Here is a 15,000-nt window from a genome sequence, read left to right as displayed (position 1 = left end):
TCATAGCACACCTTTCCCTTCACGGTGTCGTATATAACACTAATGCTTTCCTCTGATACTAATGCACGGTAATGTAGCGAAACGAAGCACACTGGTATGAACATCAAGGTCTGCTGCTGTTTGAAATCCCTGGTAATCGCTTGTAATCTCCTTCCACTACTAGGGTGTACAGCGTTATGCATTCCCTTCCCTCGCCAACCCTTAAACCTTTCACCATATTCTGAGGAACCTTTACGCAGCATATCCACTTCTTTCAAAAGGTTCTAGTCGAAGTTACTCTTTTTTATTATATACTTTTATGGTTCCAGTGACAGGTTAAAGAGATTTCTACATGATTAGCAGGTAAAATAGTCTTCGGAACTTGGCTAATAATTTTTGTGGCCTGTAGAAATAGTCATGTAGAAAGACCTAACTGTTTCAAAATACGACCTTTGCATGACCATATTGAAACACTTCGTCGTGCCTCCACTACATTTAAGAGGCTCTAGTCGAAGTTACGCAGCTTTTAATGGTTTTCTATGATTCTAGTTATAGATTAACAGTATTCCTACATTGTTTACGGGAGAAACAGTTTTGAGAACCCTGTTAATCGTCTTTGTGGCCTTTGAGAATAGTGGTGATGAGAGCAAAGCGTTTCTCTGCAGGCGCACTTAAACTTACACGTGGCCACCCAAACATTGCTTACTTCACCATGCTACCCACGCTCCCCCTCGCCCTCCTGCATACCAAACGCCTTCACCCCTAATGACACTATGGCTCTTGCTGCTTCACTTGAGTAACCAGAGTCTTCTACTGTTACGAGGGAAGCTACGAGTAAGAGAAATTTGGGTCTGTTAGTACTCCATTTCGTGTGTGTGTGTGTGTGTGTGTGTGTGTGTGTGTGTGTGTTAGTGATGTCTTTGAATTATGCTTTATATTTGTACTGTACCAGGATTTTTTGTGGGGTTTGATGAGAAGCAAAGGTAATCAAAAGGGTTTAAATGGTTAAATGTTTGTTTAAATACGTGATTAGTGGTTCCTTTTTTTTTAATGTGAATTGGTAGAATGGTCTTCGTATTATTCACTATTCAGTTTGATATTGTTTCTTTTCTTCTTCTTTATAGGATTTTTTTTTCGTTTCGTAGACTTCAATTGCTACGTTTATTTTTTTTTTTCTTCTTTTTCTTTAGGTATTGTTAGACTCTAGTTCTTGTCTTATTGTTCTTGTCTTCTTTTGTCATATTAGCAGTTGAATGTAATGTACTTAGTTATTCTTGAGCCTTTGTTAATTAGTCCTGGTCATTTTTCGTATCTTCAGCTCTTTTCATAATTTAGACTGTTGATTAATCCGTCTGTTCTGTTCTGTGTTTTCATTCTTTCTTCTTTTTCATCATCATCATTGTCATCATTTTCTTCTTCTTCTTCTTCTTCTTCTTCTTCTTCTTCTTCTTCTTCTTCTTCTTCTTCTTCTTCTCCTTCTCCCCCTTGTACAAATTTAACACACACACACACACAAAAAAAGGAAAAAAAACACGTTAGAAATCAGAAACGCCTTCCTTTCCTTCTCCTTTCTCGGAGACGTGTGTGTGTGTGTGTGTGTGTATGTCGGGTGATGAGGAGTGGTGGGGGGCGGACAGAGATGGCGACACGAGGAAGGACAGGACGGGCGGGGTCAGAGAGGCAGGTGGGGAGGGCGGAGTGTCTGACAAGCCTGTACAGTGCCTTGCTTCGCCTGTGTTGGGCAGGTGACAGACGTTCGCTTTTACCTGGAAAGTGAGAGGGGGAAGTGGGATGCGTGATGGTGTGTTGGTGAGTGCTGCTTCTGTTGTGTTTCTTGACGTTTGGTGTAAAAGAAAACGGATTTGTCTTCACCGAAATAGAAAATGAGAAGTTGTTGATGTGTTTTTGAATGTTGCTTGTTATTGTTTTTATTTATTTATTTATTTGTTTATTTATTCATTGATTCATTTTTTTTCTTGTTTGATGTGAAAGAAAGCAGATTTCCTTTCACACAAACGAAATGAGAAGCTGTGTGTGTGTGTGTGTGTGTGTGTGTGTGTGTGTGTGTGTGTGTGTGTGTGTGTGTGTGTGTGTGTGTGTGTGTGTGTGTTCTTGCGTTTGCGAGTGTTGCTTGTTACTTTTCTTGACGTTAGATTTGAGGAAAACATTGTCCTCTACCCAAACAGAAAATGAGAAAAGTTGGGTGTATGTTGGTGTGTCTGTTATGTGTGTGTGTGTGTGTGTGTAATTTTTCGACGCTCGGTTAGAAGAAAACGAATTCCCCTTCATCCAAACAGAAAATGAAAAGTGGGATGCTTGTGTGTGTGTGTGTGTGTGTGTGTGTGTGTGTGTGTTCCTGTTATTTTCTCGACACTCCGTATAAAACAACGAATTTTTCACCCTAATAGCAAACGACTCGCGTGTTATGCCTTGGCGCGGGTCTGACTGGAGTTAGTGGTGTTGTGGAGGTTTTTATTGCTGCCTAACCCTCTTGGTGTGACTGTTTCTGCTGCTGTTAACTGTTTGCCAAGGCTCAGTAAAGGAAGTGGTTAGCGTGTTATCTGCTGTCCAATCAAAGTTAGTCCTCCTCCTCCTCCTCCTCCTCCTCTTTCCTTTGTTCCTGCTCTTCACTCCCTCGTCTTTTCGCAGAACACAACGTATAGCGCGCGCACAAAAAAGAAAAAAAGGGAGAAAGGGAAGAAGAGAAAAAAATGCAAGGAAGGATAACCGTAAAAAAAAAAAAGAAAAAGAAAGATGAAACAGAATCAAGTAAGAAATAGAAAAGAAAGGACACGAGAAGGAGGAAACGCAAGAACGGAATACGGAAAGTAAAAAGAAGACACTTATTAAAGTGACGAACCAAAAGGAGAAATAGGAAAAGAAAACGAAAAATGAAAGATCAAAATATAAAATGAATTAAAGAAAGTATGAAAAATAAGAGAAAGAGGGAAATGAGAAGGAGAGATTAAGAAAGATAGAAGTAAAAAAAAGTTAAGGAATTAGAGGAAGAAGAAGAACAAAGAGGACGAGGAGGCTAGTTTTGCATTGAATTTAAATCTGCTAAAGCCTCTCTCTCTCTCTCTCTCTCTCTCTCTCTCTCTCTCTCTCTCTCTCTCTCTCTCTCTCTCTCTCTCTCGTTCTTTTCAGGCATTGTGCTACATATTTCTGTTCTGAATTGTGCGCAAGGTTATTCTTTCGTTTTACAGACAGTGCGTGTGTTGTTGCTTAGTCTTTCACTTTGTCTTCATGTGTGTGTTGCAAATTCTCCTCTTCATTATTTTATTTAAATGTGTAAATTCAGAAACATAAATGCGGTAAGGAATGAGGGAATCTGTGTGTGTGTGTGTGTGTGTGTGTGTGTGTGTGTGTGTGTGTGTGTGTGTGTGTGTGTGTGTCCAGGGCAGCGGCAGTCAACTGAGCACTCATTACACAACTATGTAAATAACTTTAATTTGCCAGAATTACGAACTCTGCTTATGCCAACAGAACTGCGGGGTTGTGTGTAGCGGGCCAGCGTGGAATTGTGAGCCCGATGAAAACAAGCACGCCGTGAAATTAAGTTGTGCATCACCATCATCATCAGCCATTATTATTAACGTCATTACCGCCATTACTGAGCTCACTTGTTTGGCTTAATAAGTAGAAAACTCGTGTAGGGAAGGGGACGAACGTAATGCATAGGACGAAATAGAAATTATAGTGTTGATTAGTGAATATGTTTACTTTGGTCACTTACCTTGATAATTGTAGCAATGATGATTGTGATGGTAACAATTTGTCTCATCTTTACACCAGGCCGCCAGTCATACACAGGGTGGCTCTGATAAAGTACCAGACAATCATACACACGTCATTCATACTCATAGCCTCGTAATGATAGCATTAGTAATAATAATAATGTAATTCACCACAGTCGCTTGCTGGTCACCCAGCCAGCCTTCACCATTACGAAACGATCTCAGAGCTCCTAAACCGATCTTCAGGTAGGACTGAGACCACAACACATTCCACACACCGGGAAAGCGAGGCCACAACTCGAGACATCCCGTATCTACACATTTGCCTTGCCGCGCCCGGGAGTCGAATCCGAGCCTTCTCGGTTTGAGCCAAGTGTGCTAACCATTACACTAAGGAGTGTGTGTGTGTGTGTGTGTGTGTGTGTGTGTGTGTGTGTGTGTGTGTGTGTGTGTGTGTGTGTGTGTGTGTTATTACTGAAGTGAATATTTAGACGATATATTGGACACATCGATGAGCAGGAAGAACATTAAGTTAAATGTGTTAGTAGCTGTAGTAGTGTTTCCTCATATGTCCAGTCTTACTCAACAGTGTCTTGAAGGGCGGGGAGCCAGTGACGTGGTAGTCAGTTCCATAACACTTATTATTGAAGTGTAAGGCAGGCAGACAGAGAGATATTGTTACCGCCGCAGGAGGCGGTAGATGATGATGATGATGATGATCAGGATAATGAGACCCTCACGTCGACGCAATTGGTATATTTGGTCGAAACCTAGAAACAAACATTCACCTTAACATCGATAATTTCAGTAACTAGCAATACTCACGCCCCTCCAGTGAAATAAGTAAGAGAGAGAAGAGCCCTTCGCTTGGTGAAGGTCGAACTCATCTCTCTCTCGCTCTTCACCATCCGAAGCTGAGCATCATAATAATAGCAAAACAACAGTTCATCCTTAATACATATATATTACGTAAAGGCACTCGTTCACAGTCTCTGACTGTCCCGAGCACACATCAAATGTGTCACAGACATTATTAATATTCTGAAGTGCACCAATAAGTATCACTAACTTCAAAGCACTTTCACTTACTGGTTAGTGGGGTACCCCAAGAATCAGTGCTAGGACCTCTTCTTTTCTTGGTGTACATTAACAATTTAGATATAGGAATTAGTAGCAAAGTATCAAAGTTTGCAGATGATACTAAGATAGCATGTGCAATACAGGGTGAAAAGGACAATTACAGAATACAATGAGACCTGGACAGGCTGATAGCATGGGCAGACAGGTGGCAGATGGAGTTTAATTCTAAAAAGTGTCAGGTTATGCATTTAGGTAAAGACAACACAAACTTTAACTATGAGATGGAGGGATGTTGGCTAGAGGCAGTAGAGGAAGGAAAGGATTTAGGAGTAGTGATAGACAGGACTATGAAATTTTCAAAGCAATGTTTAGAAGCAAGAAATAGGGCAAATAGGATCCTGGGTTTTATAAATAGAAATGTTAGTTATAAAAGTAAGGAAGTGGTGCGTAGCTTATATAATTCCTATGTTAGGCCCCATTTAGAGTATTGCATACAGGCCTGGTCACCCCACTATAGGCAGGATATCAACATGTTAGAAGCAGTTCAGAGAAGAGCAACTAGGATGATACCAGCTTTGAAGCGCCTGGAGTATAGAGATAGATTAAAGGAATTAAACATGTTTTCATTTGAGAGGAGATGTATAAGAGGGATATGATAGAGTTATTTAAAATGTTCTCAGATACAAACTACATAGATGTGAGATCTTTCTTTACCTTAGAGGAGGGAAGTAGGACTAGAAATCATGGCAGGAAGATTAGAAAGCAAGGCTGCAGGTTAGATATAAGAAAATATTTCTTTAGTCATAGTGTGGTAGACTTCTGGAATGCATTGCCAGAGACGGTTGTAAATAGCACTAGTTTGACAATGTTTAAAAACAGATTAGATAAGCACTTAAATTTATTAGATTTATAATTATGTATAGTGCTGCATGATAGTTTTATAAGAAATTTACTATAGTTAAACAAGACATGATCCCCATGTATGGGGACCACAAATTGTAGAGGATTTCGCTGCAGGACTTACCCCTGTTAATGGGCCAAATATTTAGAATTAGTATATAATGTATTGTGTACTTGTAAGTGTATCTTTAAGTACTGATGACGAGGTCGCTGTGCGACTGATACAGGATAACCTAGATGGGCCCTGGTGGCCCTTTGTTATCCTATTATTTATGTTATGTTATGTTATGTTACGTGTTACGGGTCTGGGGTGTCCTGGTAAACTTAAACGGTGGTAAAACTTCTCTGCACACGAGACCTTCAACAACACGCCCTCCTCCTTCGGACCTGTGCTGTATTCTCCCCGCGGGCCTCACTGTGACACCCAGTCTCCCTACATTTAAGATCATAGGTCACCGATGCTGGCCACTTGTACAAGGCGTCTTTCTTCGCTTAGGCCCTACATTAGCATTTCTTAAACCAAAACATGGGCTCTCTCTCTCTCTCTCTCTCTCTCTCTCTCTCTCTCTCTCTCTCTCTCTCTCTCTCTCTCTCTCTCTCTCTCTCTCTCTCTCTCTCTCTCTCTCCGGTGGTAGCGGTAACTAAGCCCTAATTTATCATCTCCAACTCCTTCTAGCCAACACAGCTTCGTAACCGGGCGAACAAGTGTTGAGCTCTTCGTTTTCAGCCTCACCTTGCGAACTTCACCATCTTCACTTAGCATGGCTTCTATAACCAATCCTAACAACGACTTGTTTCGTGGTAGAGACGGTTCAGCAATGATGATCATGTCTCCTCGCTGGAGGCTGTGTCCTGATTTGAATGTTCCTTGCCGTTTCCTCAGGGTGGGGAGGTACTCTCGAGTCCACCTCTTCCAGAATTGGTCTGCCATATACTGAGCGTGTTTCCATCGCCTTCGATACGCGTCTCCCAACGTCGGTTTGTCTTCAGTGGGGGAAGCTGTTAGAGTTCATTCTCAAGAGGTGACGAGGTGTTAGTGTTTCAAGATCATTCGTGTCGTTCTATGAAGGGGTGAGTGGTCTCCCATTGATGACCGTTTCTACTTCGCAGAGTTGAGTATGAAGACGCTCATCATCCATCAGTTGAGAGCCTACTATCGCCTGCATAACCGTTTTCACGGTGCGAATTTGTCGTTCCCACATACCGCCCATTTGTGAAGCTCTTGGAGGGTTGAATTGCCACTCTACCCGGTTCACCAAGAGTGTCTTTCTAACTTTATCATCCTTACTCCAATTGATGACTGCATCACATAGTTCTCGGCATACGCCGATCATGTTGGTCCCATTGTCCAAACGGATGTGTTTTGGCAGTCCTCTTCGAGCTGCGAATTTCATAAGGGCTGCAATAAATGAGTCAGTACCCGGGCCCTCCCTTGCTTCACCATAAATGGACCGAAACAATCGACTCCAGCGTATGTGAATGCCGGTGCGCCTGACTTCACCTGGACTTCTGGTAAGTCAGCTGGTCGTCCCTTATTAGGTTTCCAATTGTTACGCCGGCAGATTACGCAAATGCGTAATAGTCGGTCCAGCACTCTACGGCAGTTCGGGATCCAGTAGATTTCGCGTATTCTAGCGAGTGTGTATTCCCTTCCCTAGTGTCCGGCCTTGGCTTCATGTGTTTCCCTCACTATGAGTTCCGTGATCTTACTTTCTTTGGGTAAGAGGATGGGATTCATTCGATCTTGCTGAAGGGCAGCTCTCCTCAACCGGCCGCCTACCCTGATCAAGCCTTCCGCGTCTAGAAAGGGCTCCAACTGTCTTATCGGGCTCTTTCTCAGCCGCTGTCCTCGTTGTAGTGCTTTCAGTTCTTCAGGAAAGTATCTTCGTTGCACACACTTCAGTACTGCATACCTCATTGCTTCCATCTCCTCTGTTGACAGAAATTTCTCCTGTCGGGAGCCCCTTTTCTTGTTGCCCCGCCATGTTATGAACCTCCTCAGCCATGTAGTCCCTTTCAGTAGTCGATACCATGAGGAGTATCTGTCCCACAATTTGTCTAGGGTTTCTTCCTTCTGGGTAGCGGATGTCATCAGCGTTCCAGTTTCCCTTTTTACTTCTGGGTCATCGCTTGGAAGTCCTTCCCTTGTCATGCCTTCCATTGGCCACTGATTTTTGTCGAGGAATAGAAAGGGTGGTCCTTGGGTCCACCTACTACACCCTCCAAGCTCGTCGCCACGCAAACCACGACTAGCGTCATCTGCGGGGTTGCGTCCTGAGCTCACATATCTCCACTGATCTCGATCAGACTCTTCATGTATGACAGCTATGCGAATGTATGGAAGCGCCTTTCAGTGTTTTGTATGTATCTCAAGACAGTGGTGCTGTCTGTCCAGAACACCGACTGTGACACGGACAGGTCAAGTTCCTTTCGTAGTCGCTCGTCCGCCTTTGTAGCTAATACCGCTGCACACAGTTCTAGTCTAGGTATGGTTAGTTGTTTCAGGGGGCCAGTTTGGCCTTGCCATATACAAAGGCAACACGGTGTAACCCCATCATGTCTGTGAGTCTCAGATAAGATACAGCACCATACGCTCGCTGAGACGCATCGCTGAAATGATGCAGTTGGATATCAGTAGCGGTGCCCTCGATGTCATGTTGGTAACAACGTGGAATCCTTATGTCCTTAAGGTGAGGTAAACCTCTCAACCACCCTCTCCATGCTTCGTTTGACTCGTTGGCTAGGGGCTTGTCCCATCCTGTTTCACGCCTGCATTCTTGAAAGATCATTTTGGCTCTGATGACGCATGGAGCAAGGATGCCGAGCAGATCATAAAAGGAGCTAATCATACTGAGGAGGCCATGTTTTGTCTCGGGTCTGGTTGGGATATGAACCTGTACTGCAAGTTGATCCCTCTCTAAGTCCCACAGGATACCCAAAGCTCTTTTGGTGGGAAGTTTGTCCATCAGCGGGATTTCTTTCACTGTTGCTGCCCTCTCCGTCAGTGGGATGGTTTGTAGTACTTTGCTGTACTTGCAGGCCCACTTCGTGAGTCTGAAGCCCCCTTTATGCAATAGGTCTCTCAAGCGGTGTACAACAATTGTCACTTTGCTCGTGGAGTTCACTGAAAGTAAGAGGTTGTCCACATAAAAGTTTCGATTGGCTTTCGTGATGGCCTCATGGAGGTCTCGGCCATGATCTTGGAATGTTCGCTGTAGGGCGTATGCTGCACACAACGGGCTCCAGACTCCTCCAAACAGATGTACTTTCATTCTGTATGTCTCAGGAGGTTCAGACAGTTCTCCACCCGGCCACCACAGAAATGAAGAGCGTCTCGGTGTTCTCGTGGTACTAAAACTTTATGGAACATTGCCTCAATGTCCGCCATTATGGCCACTCAATCTTGTCGGAATCTGAGCAAGATGCCCATCAAGTCATTGTTAAGATCTGGCCCTTGCATTACTTGATTCACTGCGCAATCAAACACTATTCTTACTTTCTCCGGTTTCTTGTGATTTAATACTGGATGATGCGGCAGATACCAGACTGTTCCGGCTGCTGGCGGAGAGTCCAAGTGCAATGCGCGTTCCGCATGTCCCTCGTCCACCAAGTGTTTCATTTCCCTTTGGTAACGGAGACATAAGGCTGGATCTCTCATTAGGCGTCTTCTGAGTTCTATAAGCCGTCGTTCTGCGAGTTTCAGGTTATTCGGTAGGCCTGGTTCCTTGTATCTGAATGGGATGGGCAGTTGATAATGCCGATCTACTTGCTTCGCGGTTGATGACCATAATTCTATTACCTTTCAGTCTTCCATCGAGATAGTATCTTCACAATGAGGTGAGAAGTTCCTTCCTAGAATGGAACCATACCGAATCGCACTCTGTTGCCTCTGTGCTATCGCTGTCATCCCTGTAGTGCGCACGTTCGTTGCTCCAATTGGCTCCCCATCTTCAAATCTCATAGGCCCATTGACGGTCCAGCCAAGGAGAGTGTGTGTTGCAAACGGCTCTCCATCTCCTCCGGCTCTTATTTCCAAAGGTAATAGGGCTTGTGGTGTGTCTAGACCTATGAGGAGGTCCACTCCCCCTTGTATACAGGTCGAGAAAATGTCTTGAAGGTGAGGCCATCTGACTATGTCTCCATTCCTAGCAATTGAGCCCTTCAGAGAGGACGGCAGCGATGGTACTATGAGTACTCTGCAGAGAGAGATGTTCTGATTGGCACCTCCCAACCACACTCATGGTGGTCAGCTTTAAAGCAATCACTCTTTGGTGTGGACTCAAGTTTACCTCCTCTGTCATGTACTGACGGTTCAATCTGCCATAATTCTAAGGACAAAGCCAATCTTTTAGCTTCCGTTTTTAACTCGAAACAAAGTGATGAAGAGTTTGATCTGCCGCCGTCTTGTCCCCAGGACATTAAATTACACTCCATTGCCTTTAAGTCCTCCGAAATCTTAAGATATCTTAATGAGTTAGACTCATTCGGGGGTTGTGATCCTTTGGGTTTTCTGCCTCTTTTTTACAAAAAAGATTGCTTCTCCTCTCGCTCCAAAATTGGCAGTTATTTTTAGAGCTCTTTTTCGTAAGGGTTCTTTTCCGGTATGCTGGCGTACTGCAAATGTTACCCCTATTCCAAAGGGATCTTCATCCTCCATTCACCCCGGTGACTATAGACCCATTTCCATAACCCCGGTGTTATCTAAGATTTTTGAGCGCCTGCTGGCCAAGCGTCTCAATCGTTTTTTAGATATTAATAATTTGTTGCCATCTAGTCAGTTTGGTTTTAGAAAAGGTCTCAGTACTTCTGATGCTCTCGTTTGCATAACGCACGACATGCAAGCTGCCCTTGATGCTGGTCATGAATCTAGAGTAATTTCACTTGATTTTAGTTCTGCATTTGATCGTGTTAATCATAGAGCCCTTTTATCGAAAGTTAGATCTATTGGTATTGGTGGCCGCGTCCATCAAGTTCTGTCAGAGTTCCTAACGAGTCGAAGGCAGCGTGTGACTGTTGATGGCTGCCTTAGTTCTTTTAGTCCAGTTGTATCCGGTGTTCCGCAGGGAAGTGTTCTGGGACCTCTTCTTTTTATTATTTATACATCTGACATGTGGTGTGGGATTGAATCTAATATGGTTGCTTATGCTGATGACACCACTATATATGCGACAATTCCTTCCCCACAGGATAGGCAGAGAGTCGCTAATGTACTCACTCAAGATGTTTCAAGGATTCTGTCATGGTGTGATCGGTGGGGTATGAAACTGAACCCGAGTAAATCCCATAGTATGGTTATTAGCAGATCAAGGACACCTTTCCCAGTTCACCCTGATATTGTTGTCAACGAAGTACCTATTCCTAATTGTTCGTCTCTGAAGTTACTCGAGTCACCCTTGATCCCAAACTTACTTTTGAGTTGCACTTGCGTTCACTTGCATCATCAGTCTCATGTAAAGTTGGTTTGTTACGCAAATGTAGGCGGATATATTCCTCTGATGATATTGTAAGAAATTGCTTTTACTCTTTCATACTGCCTCATTTTGAATATTGTCACTCTGTGTGGATCTCTGCAGCAGAGTCTCACTTAAAGCTTTTAGATAGAGCATTCAACCAGATTAAATTTCTTCTTCCTAATCTTGAGATTAATCTTCGGCATCGTCGTTTGGTTGGATCATTGTCCTATTTCTTCAAAATCATGTCTAATTCCAACCACCCGTTGCATTGTCATTTGCCTGCCCCTTCACTACCAGCACGTGCTACAAGACAATCCTTGATCATGAATGACCGTTCCTTGTCTGTGAATCGATGTAATACTTCACAATTTTCCCGGTGTTTTATCCCAGTATCTGCTAGACTCTGGAATACAATTCCCAACGAGATTGTTAATTCTAGTAACATTGAAGCATTTAAAAAATGTGTGAATACCTTTCTTCTCTCTGAACTTACTACCTCTTAGATCTCTACCAATCTTCCTATTCTGTTGTTCATTCCTGTTACTTCCTTTCACTTATCGGTGAGGTGCCGCCCACTGGGCCTTTGGGTTTATGCAGTTATGCTTTCCAGTGGGTCGCCTTCATTGACCTCATAATAATAATAATAATAATAATAACGGTTCCTCCGTGTTCTGATACCAATCAGTTTCAAGTTGAGTTCTTTGGTGGTGACTTCCTTTCCTTCATATGTGATGGTTCCAATGGATAGCGTTATCAGTTTTCCCTTGGCATGCAATTGATTGGCCAGATCGCGGGTGCAGTAGAATCTGTCGCTGCCCGAAACTAGGAGGGCTCCGGTGATGATGCCTGGTTCTTCACTCCACTCCTTCGTGACTCTAACTCTGATAATGGGGAGAGCAATCTGTTCCTTACCATTTAGTCAGATCCCTTGTCGAGAGTTCTCCACCTTCAGTTCTCCTCTCGTTGATTCCCTTGTTGATTCTCCCCTGACCCAACGGTGAGGATCTTTCTCAGTGTTAGGGGTGGTGTTTTCAGCCTCCCATCTTGTTCTCTTGTAAGTTGTTGCGCAGTAAGCATCACTGGTAGAGGGAGCTGTACCTTTGAGCAGTTTGCGTCGGTCTCTCCTCGTGAGCGGTTCAGTTTCTATTTCATCAATGAGGCTCCTCGTCACTGTTTGCTGGTTACCTGAGGCTTCCCACGGACGCGCCTTGCTTCCGGTGTTACGTGGGGCAGTATGTAGCAGTCTTGAGTGGTGTTGATTGCAGCCACTCATGCCACACTTAATGCTGCGCACACAATTCTTTATCCAGTGTCCTTGTCTAAAACAGGAGAAGCAGCGGCAGTCCTGCCTCATTAGCTACACGCGCTCCCCCACGTCCATGTTGCGGAACCTCCCGCAGTCCCTCACCTCATGGTTTCCCTGGTATAAAGCATGATTCGCCTTCCATCTCTGTGGAGGTAGCAGTGACGAGTCCTATAGCCCATTTTGTGAATTGGTTTGGGCGTTCTTGTTGCGCTCGTTGCTGCATTTCTCCTGAGGCTGCTACAGGTAGGCGCTTTTCCATCCTCCTCACCACTCTCACTATGAAGCCTAACATCCACTCTGCTTCACTTTCAATTTCACCGTTTACTTCTTCCCAATAGTCCATCTCCTTTTCGTAGTCAGTGCTCAGCTCCCCTGTAAACCTGTCCGTGATGATACGCAGTATTTCATAGGCATCAATTTGGTTTAGTGCTCCAAATTGTTTTAAGTTGTTCACACAGGAACTCAGATTATTCCTAAAGGTACGTAATCCTTCGATGTCTTCTAAGCTCAGGTTTGGCCGTACATGACCTCCCTCACTAAGAACTGAATGTACTTTCGCTGATTTCCATGCCTGTCATTCAGTATCAACCAGGCCTGCTGGTATCCCTCCGTAGGATCTGCATACCGGTTGCACCCATGAAGATCTTGTTTAGCCGAGCCAGAGTATGCTGAGATGAGCAATTCCAATTTCCGCGAATCTGTTATGTTGCCCGCCCGAACGTGTTTCTCGAAATTGTCCTTGAATGTCCCATACTCGACGCACGTCCCTTCTTTAAAGGTGGGCACAGGCCTCTGGTTGAACTGCATGATTGTGGTCATTTCTTTCATCCAGTTTCCACTTGTTGCTGCCGCCGTTGCGGGCTCCCGAGCTCTCAAGTTGACCCTTCCACTTGATGCAGTGAGATCGTTCCTTCTTCCATCGCCCTCCCCCTGGTTGGGCGTCTGTCCTTGTGTCTCGAACCGGGATGAGTCTCCCCTTTGTGTCAGTGGCGATTCAGACGCCATGGCGTGGCTGACGTTCTGCTTCAGCGACATCTGTGTTGCGTGATCTCTTCCTGTTGCTTCTGGAGCATAGAGCGCAGCTAATTCTCGGTGCACGCCTTGCAGTGTACTCATGAGATGGTCATACATTTCCTTCATTTGGTCACTCCGCTGTTCTGGCCAAATTTGCCTTCGGGAGCTCGTTCTCTCTGCCGCACTGGGGCTCGTCTCTCGTTGCCACTCTACTGCAGGAGGACTGGGTAGTTCCTCACTACTCGGTGGGCTGCTTGCTTCTGCTTTATTCTCTGCCATCTCCGTTAGAACACGACGATGGTGCCTCTCGTGGGCTTAGGTAGTCGATCCTCTCCGTGACACTCTCGTGTGCTTTTTGAGTCCGTAGCACACCCTCGTGTTTCTGCTGAGTCCGTAGCACACCCTTGTGCGCCTGCCGAGTCCGTAGCACGCCTTCGCGCGCCTACCGAGTCCGAAGCACACCCCCTTACGCCTGCAGAATTCGTGGCCCAACCCCGCGTGCTTGCCGAGCGCGCTGCACACCCTCGTGTGCTCACCAAACTTGTGATACGCCCTCACGTGCCTGCGACCAGCACCTTCGTGGCAGTACGCCTCGACACGCGAGCCCACTACAACACAACACAACACGTACAAGAAACACACGTCTACCACTTCGAGGGAGAGAGAGATCTGGCGAGGAGCGAGAAAGAGAGCTCTAACACTTACCAGTTGAGAGGACACGCGGCGGGGGATAAGATGGCACCCGGACGGGCACTCACGTCTGGCACGACGTGGCAACCGTCCCACTCCTCTCCGGGCCTCTGCTGAGCGACGGCGCCCCATTGCGGTCGTCCCGCTGGGTTGTCTGCGGTCCCCGCGGCAGAGGCGCACGTACGGACGCATGCACTTGTCTGGCCGCCGTCCCACGCTCTGCTCTGCCCCGCCCGCCACTCCCTTCAGGTTGCCCCACGTTTCGACTGTTACCGCCGCAGGAGGCGGTAGATGATGATGATGATCAGGATAATGAGACCCTCACGTCGACGCAATTGGTATATTTGGTCGAAACCTAGAAACAAACATTCACCTTAACATCGATAATTTCAGTAACTAGCAATACTCACGCCCCTCCAGTGAAATAAGTAAGAGAGAGAAGAGCCCTTCGCTTGGTGAAGGTCGAACTCATCTCTCTTGCTCTTCACCATCCGAAGCTGAGCATCATGATAATAGCAAAACAACAGTACATCTTTAATACATATATATTACGTAAAGGCACTCGTTCACAGTCTCTGACTGTCCTGAGCACATATCAAATGTGTCACAGACATTATTAATATTCTGAAGTGCACCAATAAGTATCACTAACTTCAAAGCACTTTCACTTACGTGTTACGGGTCTGGGGTGTCCTGGTAAACTGAAGCGGTGGTAAAACTTCTCTGCACACGAGACCTTCAACGACACGTCCTCCTCCTTCGGACCTGTGCTGTATTCTCCCCGCGGGCCTCACTGTGACACCCAGTCTCCCTACATTTGAGATCATAGGTCACCGATGCT

General features: G+C 45.2%; 1 protein-coding gene across 20 annotated transcripts in view; it reads left to right on the top strand.

The window, feature by feature from the left end:
- The window catches only part of LOC123508378 (tight junction protein ZO-1-like), a 206,367-nt gene that overhangs the window by 145,978 nt on the left and 45,389 nt on the right, over window positions 1–15,000 (top strand). The window lies entirely within an intron of this gene.

The sequence above is a fragment of the Portunus trituberculatus genome, chromosome 24 (assembly GCF_017591435.1).
Source record: "Portunus trituberculatus isolate SZX2019 chromosome 24, ASM1759143v1, whole genome shotgun sequence".
In the NCBI taxonomy this organism is placed as follows: Eukaryota; Metazoa; Arthropoda; class Malacostraca; order Decapoda; family Portunidae; genus Portunus; species Portunus trituberculatus.
The sequence above is the reverse complement of the archived record's forward strand: the minus strand, read 5'-3'. Positions and strand labels throughout refer to the sequence as shown.